Genomic DNA, 15,632 nt, shown 5'->3' with positions numbered 1-15,632 from the left:
AAGAAACTCCCTGATGGGAGAAATATACAGGGAGAGGGGAGGGAAGTCCTCTATGGTGGAAAGTAAAGGTGGATTGGACGCAACAGAAATGTAATAATAAATCCATCAAAACAAATCACATGGGTTGAACAGGATATAAGCTGAAGCCAAATTCAGGTGAGTTATGCGCATAACTTGCATGCAATTATGTCTTAACAGAAGCCAGCGTTCATAAAGCAGGTCTGCTGATGGAGGATATCTCATGATGGATCAGAAGATAAGGGCAGGGGGAAAGATGCATTGCGAGCACAGGGCAGAGTCTGCCAGTGTTGTTCATTAGAAAACATACAGCTGTATTCACTTTGTTTGTATAGTGCACTAATATGTGGATATTGCTATGGTAACAGCTCAGCTGGGTGACTTGAGCATATTTCATGAATTTGTACACTTGAACAAACCTGTGTCTGCTTCTAACAGCCGGAGATTCAGACTCATTATGTCAATGAGTAAATTACCAAGGGGCATATCACTTTTAATGGTCATCTTTTCTTATTCGGTCAGTTGATTAACACTTTTATCTCAAGGGCGTTAACCCTTTGAAGAGTTATTTGAAACAAATGTCATATTTTTAAATCTGGGGTGTTGTACATAACTGAAAATCTTTTTTTGGCCTCCAACACCCTGAAGGTTCATGAGTTTATGATTTGGGCTTATGGACTATATAAAGTTTTGAGTTGGAGTCTTTTTTATTGTAATAAACATTTACATTTCTGACATTGTTCATTCTTTTCTTTGGGGGGTGGGGGTTGAAGTTTTACAAAAAAAACAAAAAAAAACATAAGCCCTAAAATTATATATTATAATCCACCATTTCATGGCATGGGATGGTCTTGAATTTCTCGGTTTGCATGAATTTTATTTAAATGTCAAACAAGGTCATATTTTTACAAAATTCTATGTCAGTGTTCTAGAACTCCATTGCTTTCAGTTACCAGTAGTGATTGTAACATCAGCATAAACATCTCCAGCTAAGAACATTCTAATCACATAATTGTGATATCAAACCATATAATCAAAGCACACATTTTTAATAGAAGAGGTCTTCAAACCTCTCTGTGTAAGTGTACAGGGGAGATATCTGACTGGAACCCATATGCCAAGACACTGGCCTCTTCTCTAGGGAATTTTAAAGACCTCCCACCCCCCCAATCTGTTTTTCAGCCACAATTAGCCTCAAATTAAAAGGGTCCAAAGAAAGCTGTGTTGAAAAGAGACTGGCAGGAGTGATGCAATGAATAACAAGTTCCTGAAAAGTCCTGGCCGTTCACACAATAACCGAGAACCCTCATAACAAACGCCCGCACCGCCAGCGTGCACATGCGGTCTACGCACCAATCGATCTCCGGTGAAGGAAAACAACACGGCTGTTATTGTTTTTGTCCCTTTTTTCTGACATGCATAATCCACAGGGAGGGATGGGGGTGAGGGGTCACATGTTGCTTTTAGCTGCTGTTTTTGGGAAGATGGGTAGCCATGGCGACAAGGGTGGCACCCCCCCCCCCCCCCCCCCCCCCACCACCACCACCACCAGCCCCCCAAAAAGGACAGAGGCTCTCTCTATATTTAGCCACAATGCTAGAGAGGGGGCTTATGGGCAATCTGCCGCACACTTGGACCCCAGCTCTCATGGCAGCGTGTAGAGGAAGAGGAGGACTGCGTTTGGCACTGAGAGAATGAGGAGAGACAGGCGGAACACTGAGCAGGACGCAGCCAAATTCCACACTTCCCTCCTCCGATGAACCGCAAGCGCCTTATATCATCACCCACTTTGAGCTGAGAACACACACACCCACACACACACACACACACACCCACACACACACACACACACACCCACGTGTGCACAGACACACACACACACACACACACACACACAACCACACACACACACACACACACACACACTCACACACACTCACACACACCCACGTGTGCACAGACACACAACAACTCACCAAAACGCATGCAGCCACACACACACACACACACACACACACACCCACGTGTGCACAGACACACAACAACTCACCAAAACGCATGCAGCCCCACACGCACACACACACACATGCGCACACAAAAACACACAAAACATGCTCATCGGAAATCATTCATTTCTTGTTCTCTTTATTACAAAATAAAGAGAAAGTAAAAAATATTTGTAATATTCTACGACCCGTTTGTGCGGGCGATGCCTGATGGGTTCATCGTGAGCCGGCGTGCTCTGCCAGGGGCGGCCTGTCCCGTGCATCTGTCTCCAACGAGGTGAAAGGTGTGAGGCGGGGAGGGATCCTGCCCTGTAAACAGTGCAGCACATCCTATTGCTGGGCTACTGTGTATGTAATACAAATAATAAATTAATTAAATAAAAAATGGGTATAATATTTGTGCGTATGTATGTGTGTCTGTGCGTGTGTGTGTGCGTGTGTGCATGTGCGTGTGCGCGTGTTCGCGTGTGTGTATGTGTGTGTGTGTGTGTGCGTGTGTGTATGTGTGTGTGTGTGTGTGCGTTTGTGTGTGTGTGTATGTGTGTGTGCGCGCGCGTGTGTGTGTGCGCGTGTGCGTGTGCGTGTGTGTGTGTGTATGTGTGTGTGTGTGCACGTGTGCCGGTGCACTTCACACTCTCTCCGTTTCAGTTCCTATTTCAGTCCCATTTACGTGACACGAGTCTGTATGCAGGCGTGTCTGCGTGTGCGTCGGTGTCTTTAGCGTGCGTGGTCTTGTGTGGCCCTTCAGTTCACAATAATGATCCAGTCAGATACCAGTGTTCAGCAGTGTAGCTCAGCCTAAACCCAAGGGCAACACAGCGCATACCAGCTCTCCCTGCGCAGTCTGTGTAAACGTGGTGCGCGGGTGAGTTAGAGTCGGGAGCCTGTGCACGGCGCAGACCGGGCGCAGGTATTTCATTCTTGCTTTGCAGGCTGCCCATTTCACGGTCGGCTGGGGAGCAGGCAGCGGAGCTGCTCGGTGGAGCTGAGGGGCCAGGCGTCCTGGGAGGAGAATTAATGAGTTCAATAAAGGTGGCACATTTTTGAGTCGATTCCCAACCGAGGCGACGGGGAGAATTACGTGAGCTCGACCGGCCGGCCTCTCCAGTAACCGATGCGGTTCCCTGTCGCAGTGCTCCGCAGCAGACCTGTTCCGCAGCGGACCTGTTTCACCGCAGACCTGTTTCACCGCAGACCTGTTCCACAGCAGACCTGTTCCACAGCAGACCTGTTCCACAGCGGACCTGTTCCACAGCAGACCTGTTCCACAGCCTGTGTCCGAGCGCTCCGGTGTGCCACCTCCCGCACTGCGGCTGGTGCTGGTGTTGGTTTGACGATCTGCTGCCGCAACGACCCGCTTGGGTGCCCTGCATATCTGCTGTGTGGTGACGAATGGTGTGGTGACGTATGGTGTGGTGACGTATGGTGTGTTGACGTATGGTGTGGTGACGTATGGTGTGTTGACGTATGGTGTGGTGACGTATGGTGTGTTGACGTATGGTGTGGTGACGTATGGTGTGGTGACGTATGGTGTGTTGACGTATGGTGTGTTGACGTATGGTGTGGTGACGTATGGTGTGGTGACGTATGGTGTGGTGACGTATGGTGTGGTGACGTATGGTGTGGTGACGTATGGTGTGGTGACGTATGGTGTGGTGACGTATGGTGTGGTGACGTATGGTGTGTTGACGTATGGTGTGGTGACGTATGGTGTGGTGACGTATGGTGTGGTGACGTATGGTGTGGTGACGTATGGTGTGGTGACGTATGGTGTGTTGACGTATGGTGTGGTGACGTATCGTGCAACTTCGAAAGTACACATTCGGAACCGTTGCCGAAAAGCCAATTGTGAAAGTGTGATTTGGTCTGTTTGCTCATCTCAGGCAAGCGTATCCACTGTGAATAGGCACCTATTTCGCCATAGCGGAAGATTAAATTAATACTTTAGGAGGCTAAGTTGTCACCGTTGCAGCACTTTCTACACAAGAAACAGTTCTTAGTGTACGCTCCATACAGCTGTACTTTCAGTGCCTGATTCCTAGTCTACAGCAATCACAGTGTGACACGTCACAACACGTCACTACGCGACAGAGATGTGCGAGTATCCCCAGAAGATTGCTGAGGCGAGCAGATCATCGACCCACACCGTGTTGAGTGATGGCTCTCCCTCTGTGAAAACCCAGCCTGCAGGAGCCTCTAATGCAGACTGAGACGGACATCCCGCAACAGCTGGCTAACTGTAGTCAACCTGCAAACAGGTTTATACATGTTTTCTGTAAATAGTATATGCAATATATTATACAGGCAATTCCATACTAACAGACAGTTACAACTACATGTGTGACAAAGTTCTATACAGCTACATACTGTAAAAGAGACTGATATCAGCGTCTATAACCATCAGGGGCAAATAAACCTGTCGGCCTCTTACGTAGCTCTATTGGACTTTAACATGCAGATATACTGCATTTGTCGGTTACCATGGAATTGCCCATATATATATACATACACTCTAAGTATAACATGCAGGCAAACCGGAGAGCTGCCGCTCTTAAAGTGTGAGGCCACGGACGATGTTAAGTAAGGACACTCCGGGCGTTCCTCACAGCGTCAGGACGGTCGAACTTCATGGTGTGAGACCGAGCATCTCTCGGGCCAGGGAGGGGGGTACTGCAGCGTTTGGGAGGGGGAAACGCTGCGGCTTCCTCTGGGCGGCCTGCAGGAGGGCCTGGCTGCCGTCAGGAAGCGCAAGCCTCCCGTATCGCCTTCCTGCTCTGGAGTGCTTAACGAGCCGCATTCCTCTGGCCCCGCTGCAGCGGCCTGGACGATTATGCAGTGCCCTACAGCGAACGGCAGGTAATTAACACCGATAATGGCACACGGGCAGATATGGGAACCGTGCCGCATGAAGGTCGGGTTGCGGAAGGACCCGACCGACGCGGGCAGGGACCCGAACGACCCGTTTGTGCGGGCGATGCCCGATGGGTTCATCGTGAGCCGGCGTGCTCTGCCAGGGGGGGCCTGTCCCGTGCATCTGTCTCCAACGAGGTGAAAGGTGTGAGGCGGGGAGGGATCCTGCCCTGTAAACAGTGCAGCACATCCCATTGCTAGGCTACTGCAACACAAACAATGGTGCAGTCCTGCCCTGCCTCCGCCCGACTTCACAGGGCTGATGTCGCGCACGCTGGCGAACACAGAAGGAGGTTCCCAGACTGTAAAACACAGCTGATTCCTCAGGCAGCCTGAGGACATGCATGGGTGTGCCCCCCCCACCCACCCCAGCCCCTCATACTTTCCTCTGAGGGTGATTTCTGTCACCTGGGCGGGAGAGGTCCCGTCCCAAATCCCCACCACCCTGAAGGCTTTCAGCACCTCCGTCCAGGCCAGGAAACCGTGCCCGCTGTGTCGCTGCATCCTCCCGACCGCGCCGCATCGACGAGGGGGCAGCTACAACATGGACCTCCCTGCCCGCCGGCTCTCTGGCATCTTCAGCCCGTAACCTCAAACCTCTCTCTCCCCTGATCTCAGCAGCTCAAAGGTTTTCCACTCCAGAATTCGTCAAACGTCTAACGCCGTGCACCGTATCCCAAATTAACCCTGAATTCCGTGAGGAACTCCTGTGATCCCTCCTACTTCAGTCAGTGAACATCTGTGAATATGTGACCACATGTCCTAGTTCACGTGACTCTCTCACACCTATTATTTTCAGACCGGTGGTTGAAAACAGAATTCACACATTCCCAGGCGTATTCTGATTGGATTAAAGTTTTTCTTATTCGGATGATCATTGTTTGTTAAAGGATGGAGATATCAGCTTCTTCATCAAGTAACATGTGCAGATTATAAGTTGCTAAAAAACAGGCACTGAAACAGAAACAGAATCAACTGTTTATTCGAAAATACTAGCTTTTGTTTTTTTAAGGAACTTGTGTTGGCTTATATATCAGCTGTGTTTTTTGTGTTCACATTCTGTTTGCATTCCGAGTGGCAGCTTTGTTTTAATATGTACAAATTTAGAGCAGTGAACAGAAAGAAACAGATGTACCACAGCAAATCACCACACAACAGAACTGAACCCCTGGGCTTTTATTCCAGGACGCGTCTCAGGAACTCACCTGGAACTACACTCAAAGTGAACAAAAACTCTAATTCCCAGGGTGCCTCGGTAGCGCTACACTCGCCTACAGGGGGAGGGAAGGTACAGTGGCTCTTCAGGTCCCCAGGACAGCAGCCCCAGATTTGCCAGGGAAAGCGGCGCAGATGTGCCGTATCCTGGGCGAAGTACAGCCAGAAAACACCCTGAGCCGCTGCAAAATGGCCGTTAGGCACTCACTAAAAAAAGAGTGTGCGAGTGTATGTAAGGACAAACCAGCTTTTTATCATTTACAGAAATCGTAAATAGTCCCATCCCAATTGCGGTCACTATCATACGTGATATACTGCATTACTCACAAAAGGAGGAACAAAAGAAATAAAAACTAAACACAGCTGTATGTGTCAGGCTCTTTCTACTTCCACAAGCAGCAACAAAAAAAAACCCCACTGAAACTGAGGTACTACACTTCTGTCACTTAGCAGCAGTAAACTTGCCAGCTTGGATCTGCTCAAAATAATTTCAATCTTATTTGAAAAAGTGAAATGATTATACTTTAGGATCCCAAGTTATATAAAAATCCATAGGAAGATACCGTATATATATACGTATATGTGCCATAGGTTTTAGTCTTGCTGACAATAGTTCCAGTGACAGACCACTTAAACATCACTATAACTCTAATCATGTCACGTGACACCAGAACAAACAAACCAGAGAGCAGAAGAAAAGACACACTTCCCCTTTTATGCAAAGTAGGGGAACTTTCAAATCCGCAATTTACTGCCATGGCAACAAAAAAAAAAAAATGTCACAGCAACAGCAAAACTATGGGCTGCGTTCAAATGTGGGCCGTACACGGGTCTATAACTCAACGATCCTCTCGGCTGACACGCCCTTCGAATTGAGTTTCTGACCAACTGATGCCTCCGAAACAGCGATTCAATTAGACACGCCTGCAGACTGGGCGAGCCTCTCCGCTTGTAATTGGGCAATAACCCCCCCCCCCCACCGCCACCACCCCCTCCCTCCTATTGCCATTTGGCTCCCCTGCTTATCTCAGGTCCCCAAGCAGGCAATTACCCCGGCTGTCCGTGCGCTGTGATTAAACGTCTGGATGTCTTGTTGCAAGCGTAGCGCAACTCAACATGACCCAAACCCGCTCTGGCCCTGACCGGCGTGGCGGGAGGGAGGCGCGCGGATAAGACGTTCCCTTCTCGCTGCAAATCGAGGCCTGGAGTTCAAGACTGAACACCCCCGCGTCCCCCGAACCAGCCATCCACGCGGCGGTGTTTTAGGGGACGTGACTTTATTAGACGGGCTGGAAATGGACGCAGCGGTGTGTGAAAATGTCTTGAGAGGAAATGTGGGGGGTGGTGCTGATGGGGGGGCGGCGTGATTCAGACTCGGAACGGGTGTGCGCCGCGGGCGAGAGTCAGTGTGTCGCTGCTCAGTGTGTCTCTGACTCAGTGTGTCTCTGACTCAGTGTGTCTCAGACTCAGTGTGTTGCTGCTCAGTGTGTCTCTGACTCAGTGTGTCTCTGACTCAGTGTGTCTCTGACTCAGTGTGTCTCAGACTCAGTGTGTTGCTGCTCAGTGTGTCTCTGACTCAGTGTGTTGCTGCTCAGTGTGTCTCTGACTCAGTGTGTCTCAGACTCAGTGTGTTGCTGCTCAGTGTGTTGCTGCTCAGTGTGTTGCTGCTCAGTGTGTCTCTGACTCAGTGTGTCTCAGACTCAGTGTGTCTCAGACTCAGTGTGTTGCTGCTCAGTGTGTCTCTGACTCAGTGTGTCTCTGACTCAGTGTGTCTCTGACTCAGTGTGTTGCTGCTCAGTGTGTCTCTGACTCAGTGTGTCTCTGACTCAGTGTGTCTCTGACTCAGTGTGTTGCTGCTCAGTGTGTTGCTGCTCAGTGTGTCTCTGACTCAGTGTGTCTCTGACTCAGTGTGTCTCTGACTCAGTGTGTTGCTGACGAGTGCACAGGCCGTGTGGGGGAGGGGATAATGATTTGTTTGTGTCTGTTTCTCCCTGCCCCTGCCATCCTGCAACAATCGCATTACCTCCATCTGCAAGGAAAACCCACGAGCAGACGGGTCGGGTGGCGGGAGCTAGGTCAAATGACACTGCCCTCCGTCTGAGGTAAACACGGAAACCACAGGACACCGGAGCCCTGAAGGTCAGCTCTGTGGCTCCTAAACTCCTGCAAAGAGGCCCTGATTTAGGATTAGGCAAAGTCAGAGTTAGGAGACCAGAAGGGGATAGTGGTGCTCCTGTTTCCACTAGCTCCCGCAACAACCACAGAACTGAGGAAGAAAAACAACGGACACGCAAAGTTCCTTCAAGCAGTGTTCTTCATGGCCGTTACAATTAATCTATTAGGACACAGAGACAGTGAAACCTCCTCATGAATAACCATAATGCAGACACGCTTCACTGCGACTGTGATGGTGAATTCACTCAGCAGTTTTCTGAGAGCCAAACTTTCATTGGCTTAGATTGATTTTTGGATCATACTGTTATCTGTAATTTCATTTAAGTATTTTTGCTATCATAAAATATTGAAATGACACTAATGTTTTTTACGAAATGTAATAGCTGCTAAGTGCATTAGGGCAATGTACATTTATTACTGCTGTTACTACTACTACTATTGCTACTATCACCAACTCTACTACAATTACTAATAATAATATGAATCATATTAATAATCAAAATAATACTCGAAACTAAGCTCACTGCCTGTGTACATACAAGTACATGTGGCTGTAGGATTTTATCTCACTTTCATTTCTAAATATATTTTCAACACTCATGTTCAGGCCAGACATGAAGTACATAATTACTCTCACCGCGGCAATTTGAGTCAGCAAAGTGAAAATTTGTAGTTGTGCCCAAGGGAGAATGAAGTGTTTGTTTGTAACTTATTTAACTGCATTCATTTTAACCCGTCGTTATAAGACAGTTTCGCCCTGCATGGACCTGAAATACGGCATTGAGTGCACATTCATATTGAAGAGAACTATGATTATTATTATTATTACTCTTATTATTATTATTATTATTATTATTATTATTATTATTAGTCGTGAAATGGCAGGATACAATGCATATAGATATCAGACAGTAGCAAGCATAAACGGCAGAAGGAAGACATAAAGAAAGCATCACCAATCTGATGTGTATACACGGACACATCGAATCTATGCGCCAATACAAATACTAAAAAAAAAACACAGGCAAATGCCATACCACCTTTTAAAGTTAGAATGAACTTCAAAAAGGGAAGTTTAACACTCTCTCGGTGCAAAACTGCCAATTTTACTGCGCACCCCGTCAAAGCTGTAATTATTGTGTGGGTGGTAATGTTTTAGTAACGCCATGGTAATTACTGAACACCACGATGACAACTGCATATTTATGATCAGTAAGGGGTTAATTTGGACTACCGTGACATTTCCATATTGTTCTTCGTGTTTTTGCCATTTAGAATAAAAATCCACAAGAAAACATACAGTATCACGACAGATACTAGGATGCACATGAAGACACCTGCAGAATGGGTAGTTAAATACATCCAGGCAACAACCTTTATCTAATCGCACGGATACCATGATTCCTGACTATTTTGTTTATTATATAAGTACAGCTTTCAGATACATTACTGATAAAAAGCAACATTCCAGTCCAGCGTGAAAAGCCAGTCAATTAAAGAACAACGCAATTTAACTGCTATCAGTGGTCCGATGGAACATTTTATCGTGTAAGTATAGTAAAGTGTATCGTGTGTCACTTGTCGACTCAAATGCCCCCTTCTAAAACAAAAATATATCAGAACGAATGATACACATTTTTCAACAAGTGCAACTGGCTCGTGAAGGCACTTCGCTAAGCTGTCGCAGGCTACAAGGGTAGGTGAATGAGAAAGGCAACAACAACTAGCTACTGTAGACGCATGAGGAGACGAATAAAAGTTTTAACACTTACATTTCGCTCCCTTGACAGAGGTTTTCCAAAACACCGAAGGGTCCATGCTGACGAACCAAAGTCTGAAACTGATGGCTGCGGTCTTGTCGGCTGAAACTCGCGCTATTCCTCTCTTCACTTCCTCTCTGTGCGGCGTGGAACGATGCACATTACACCAAGCCAAGGACCCCGTGCACAGTCGCGACGGCCAGCGTGAAACTCTCTCTCTCTCTCTCTCTCTCTCTCTCTCTCTCTCTCTCTCTCTCTCTCTCTCTCTCTCTCTCTCTCTCTCTCTCTCTCTCCACACACACACATACAGACACGCGCGCGCACGCGCCCACACTGGGGCACACATAAGTAATTCTCACAAGCGATAAAGTAGGTTGATAAGCATTATCAGCCATTTCTCCCCATGACATTGCGGTATTACAACACAGTATACTGTACATTCCATATTGCAATAACGTCATTTTTGTCTGGAAATAACACAATTGTATAACGCCATTGTGCAATTACAATGGTATAATATCAGAAAAAGGCCAGTTTTTTACTGTATGTCAAATCACACAAACAAGGTTTGGGTTTCAATTTAGGCTGGAATTGGTGTGATATGAATGCCTTGCTAATTAAGCAAATAGGTTAATTGGCACGTTTTTTCCACAGTTGCCTGGTTGTCTTAGCAACCGACTTCCCATCTGATTTGCGCTGAGGCAGTTCAGTGTAATTGTGTGTGCTAAGCAGTCTGGCTTTACGTTCGCCTACCAATGTAGCCGAGAAACATATTTTTTTAAAGCTCATTAGTAAGTGCATTCCGCGTTTGTCACACAGAAGAAGCGCCCGCACTTCCGAGACACATTTGCTGTTCTGCCCTCCCCTTGGGAATGAGCCTCTCGTGACACAACAGCAGAGAAGCTATGCCCATCATCAAGACGGAAGGACCACCCCTGCAGTCTGCCTCTTGGCTTCCTCGACTCTCTTTAGCACTTTTAGAAACCCTTAACGTTACCACTATATTTTTACTGCCGTTTGCTGAGCCTGTTTTTGGTTGTTCATTTGCTAATACTTGTCGGGAGAGTTGACAATATATCAGCTGAGTCTAACTCTTATATAATGATGTTGGTGAAAGTGTCATCTGGTCAACTGTGTACACTGTAGAAGGAAAGTATCACATCTACACTTATGTCAGGATCTCAGGGAAGGATTTCCCTGTGGATGTCACGCGAGGTCAGTTCCGTCCAGGTGTGAATTATTGTTCAGTAATTATGGACGAAGCAGGGGACAATGAGTGGTGATCTTTCACCTGATGACATGGTGGCTGCTTTTTACTCACAATGAAAACGCCATTTCATACTGATCACTTTTCAAAGGGGGAGGAGGAGACAACGGCAGGTAGGACAACAGCGCCCAATGAACATGCATTTCATTTAATTGACAGAAGAGCCTTCCAATCCCATTTCAGCGGCTCCTGACAAATTGCTACATCAAATTGCCTGAGACTGTTTGGGTACAAATGAGTACATTTTCCAAGCAAAAATGGGTCAAATTAGGGGTACAATTTTATATACCTAGTGGGTACCTTTTTAGGCACTTTTCGTACCTTGATTTCCATGTAGACAGACAAACAAACAAACAAGGCAATAGCAGAGGAAAAGTTAGAATGAAAAACAAATTGGGGGTGAGTCTGTTTCACAGGCAGGTCCGGGTTTTGGGGAACTTGTCAGCAGCCCTCCCAGCCTCACTCTCCCACCAGGGTGGTGCTGTGTCCATTTCCAGATGGATGAAATACTCGACTTCATCTGCAAACTGCAGCCAGCTCCATTTACACGCTACCTCTGCTGTTTACTGTTTTTGGTCGCATTATGCATATCGTTAAACAAGGAGGGCGCCAAAAGACTGAGAGAATAACATCGATGAAAAAAGTGCCATTTGGTGTGTATAATCCGAAGTAGCAATATTTTTCGGACGGGATATGTTCAGTTTTTTTTTTTTTTTTTGGGGGGGGGGGTATTGTAGGGGAAACAGGGTGCCTATTTTCACATCAGGTACGTGCACATTCACAGCATATCCCTTCCCAGAAGGGGCAAGAACAGTGATGGGAACTCCACGCTATGCGTGCGTGAGTGCTGCGGTTTATGCTGATCAGGCCTTTGTCAGTTAGTCTGAAAGGTGTGACAATCTTTGTGCCAGCTCCAACAGGAAACTCGATAACAACATGCCCGGGGCAATTGTGAAAAGTCAAAGGTGTTGGCCGCTGGCTTGTGATCGCGCAGATGCGCTTCTGTATGTGCGTCATACAATCAACAACATTTTCTTTGCCTGTAACTCTGTTTGGAACGGACCTGGGTGACGTCGGCCATTTTGAGGATGAGACAATGCGAAGTCTGAGATACATGAGATTTTCTCCCCAACATTTTTCATGAATTAATAAAAAACTGATATTGGAAAACCCATAAACCAGGGAAGGCTGTAGAGTTGGTCTCCTTCACATGTTTGCTAATAGCTTATTGATCCTTGGATCTCATCAAGGCTTTTATTGATAGTATCTGGACTATATAAGCAAGGTAGCTTGGTTGTCTGCATTCTATTGCCTGCTCAATTACGCCTGATAACATTAGTTGATGCTTTCTGCCTGCCCGCCCATTAATAATTTCTAATAATGTAATCCATGTATTTGTACAAGCCAAAGAGAGAAAAGGGTGGATTTCCTAAAAGGAAGGAGTGGGTCTGGACACTGGAAGTGTTTCATCATCAGTGTTCATCACTGCAGTCTGAAGAGGCTGCCATAAAAGGACAAATCTTCTGATGGAACAATGCAAGATATGTCGTTATAGAAACAAATGTCTGCGATGATGCAGCGAGCCACTCTGTATTTGTATATTTGTACTCCCTGTACACAGTATGCAGTAGTAGCGAAGCCCTGCTTCTGGACGGGAGGGGGGTGATGCCTCACAGTCGTATAGCATTCCCGCGTGTTTACTTTATTGGGAATTTAGCAATTTAGCTAAATGTTGTTACTGCGACAGTTGTGAAGCGAGTGTGGGGGTTTCTCAGTAGCTGCCATATCCCAGAGGCCAATGGCTGACCGTGGGCAGGAACAGCTGTGCCAGAGATGGAAGGGCTGCCCTACGAATAGGGGTGATAACGTCGGGAAAATTCAGCACATTGTGATCCACGGCAGCCGAGGGACCGGGAGCCGATTGGGATGAAGCTGGGAGCGGGAGTACAGGCCGGGTCCAGAATCATTTTGCAGCGAATAAAGGCCGGGATATAAACCCCAGCCAGGAATTCGCACTATATTGTTTTCCTTCGGATTCTGAGAGGCGAAATGTGTTCAAACAAGTGGCGGTGGGGAGCACTGGAGACTCAGTATGTGACCCTGGAGCTGGTGAGACAATCCACGACTGTCACTCTGATTGGCTGAGTGCTCTCCAGGCTGTAGGTTGTGTAACGCGGAGAGCACCCCTCCTTCAATCACTGGAACATTCTCCCATCGCTTCACACACCTGTCGACTCTGCTGCAGCCGCCTTTTCCACAAACCGCCAAAGGAAACTGAACAAGAAAACAAATAGCTGTTCATCGCCATGAGGACCCGGGCAGCCTGAGGATCCAAAAGGAAACCTAGGACAATACACACATAACACACAGTCAAAGTCATATACTGGTCAAAGTATTGTTTTTCAGTGTGATATATTTGTACTTGCAAGGCATGCAAACAGACACATATGCACATACACACACACACACACACACACACACTAAACATACACATGCACACTAAACACACACACACACATACAAACATGCAAACATACATGCACAAGCAAACACATACAAACAAACACACAAGCAAGTTCACATGAAACACACACACACACACACACACACACATTCATGCACGTTTACACATAAACATGAATGCTTGCACACACACACACACACACATACGTACACATGCACACAAACACACATCCATGCACACAAACACACACATGCACACTCATACACACACATGCACACAAACACACAAACATAAATGCACACAAACACACACACACGCACACCCACACATACACATGCACACAAACACACACATCCACGCACACAAACACACGCACGCACACACATGCACACCCATACACACATGCACACAAACACATATGCACACAAACACACATACACACACACACACATCCATGCACACACACGCACACTCACACACACACATGCACACAAACGCACATCCGCGCACTCAGAGGTACACACATATCCACACACACACACTCACACACACAGACACACACACACACACACACACACACACACACTGGTAGGCACACGTTGGCCCTGCTTGTTGACTGATCACTGCGCTGCAGACTCTGGGACTCGGTCCAGCTGGCTGCAGTGTGTTTCTGATCTTGTGCCTCCAGAGACAGCACACCGGGCTCCAGCTGTAGCCGTGTGGGCTGCAGTGCAGAGGTCCCACCCTCTTTCCCTCTGTCTCATTTTACAGCTTTTTACACTCGCTTTGGCGCTAATGTCAGAAACCTGAGGTAAAGACGCAAAACTTGAAACGGATAATCAAAATGCATTTTTCAAATCTCTTCAGTCGCCTGAATGCAATGCACATAAACCTAAAATAATGCGGCTGAACCGAATCACTTGTTCACAACGGCACAACATAACATAAAAGTATTTGTGTTTCAAAATACAATACACATATTACATATGATACGACAGTCCTTTCAATCATTACAATGCATCTACCTATCAATTAATCCAACTTCTCAAAATGATAAGTAACTCTGGCATTACTTTGAATGCACAGTTTTATGGATTCCATGTTTAGATGATGAACGTTTGAGGATAAAGAAATCGATTGACACCAATTACTTTGGAATATGGACCAATTTTACGATGCTATCTTTGAAAATAATATTTCATCATAATCCTTTATCAGATGCTTTTCCTGTGGTTGCATCCACTGTACCAGACAATGTTTTGAGATTTGACAGTACAGGTATGTATTCTTGGCTTTTCCAATAATGGCAACTTATTACTGATGATTGAGTAATTGTGGTAAGAGTATAAAAGGGTTTGTATCCACCTGCAACAACATAGCAACAGCATGGAGCAGGCAGAGGATCCATGTCAGAATAGAGGTCAATCACTGAGAGAAGGAGGAGGTGATGTTCCAGGGAAGGGCAGAGGACTGGGAACCCTTCAGAGAGGGGTGGGCCTTCGAAAGGTGGGGGGTCATGTGGAAATCTTTTCACTACACTGGAGGATAACTGCAGGTGGGGATTCTTTCTATTAGTAGCTGCAATTATTAGTTGCTATGCTTCAAACAAACCTATGTATGTATTATTTTTCTGATTTGTTCACTGAATTTGTCCACTCTCTTCTAATGGTTCTGCTATTAACATGAACAACTAAACAATGAAACTATTGGTATCTTGTGTGTGGGCTTTACTAAACAAATGTTCCTATACCATATGACAAATTAGTTAGTTGGACCAATAATTTGGAAGTGCAGGATTTCTTCAAATATATGAACGC

The 15,632-nt window shown here is 46.4% G+C and overlaps 1 protein-coding gene across 1 annotated transcript in view; it reads right to left on the bottom strand.

Moving 5' to 3' along the window:
* gpr4 (G protein-coupled receptor 4) overlaps positions 1 to 10,289 on the bottom strand; it is a 36,705-nt gene extending 26,416 nt beyond the window's left edge. The window contains exon 1 of the mRNA XM_061217465.1: positions 10,097 to 10,289. The gene's annotated coding sequence lies outside the window, so the exon portion shown is untranslated. The remainder of the gene's footprint in view (positions 1 to 10,096) is intronic.
* Between the last annotated feature and the right edge of the window lie 5,343 nt (positions 10,290 to 15,632).

Source organism: Conger conger, chromosome 13 (genome assembly GCF_963514075.1).
Source record: "Conger conger chromosome 13, fConCon1.1, whole genome shotgun sequence".
Lineage (NCBI taxonomy): Eukaryota > Metazoa > Chordata > Actinopteri > Anguilliformes > Congridae > Conger > Conger conger.
The sequence above is the reverse complement of the archived record's forward strand: the minus strand, read 5'-3'. Positions and strand labels throughout refer to the sequence as shown.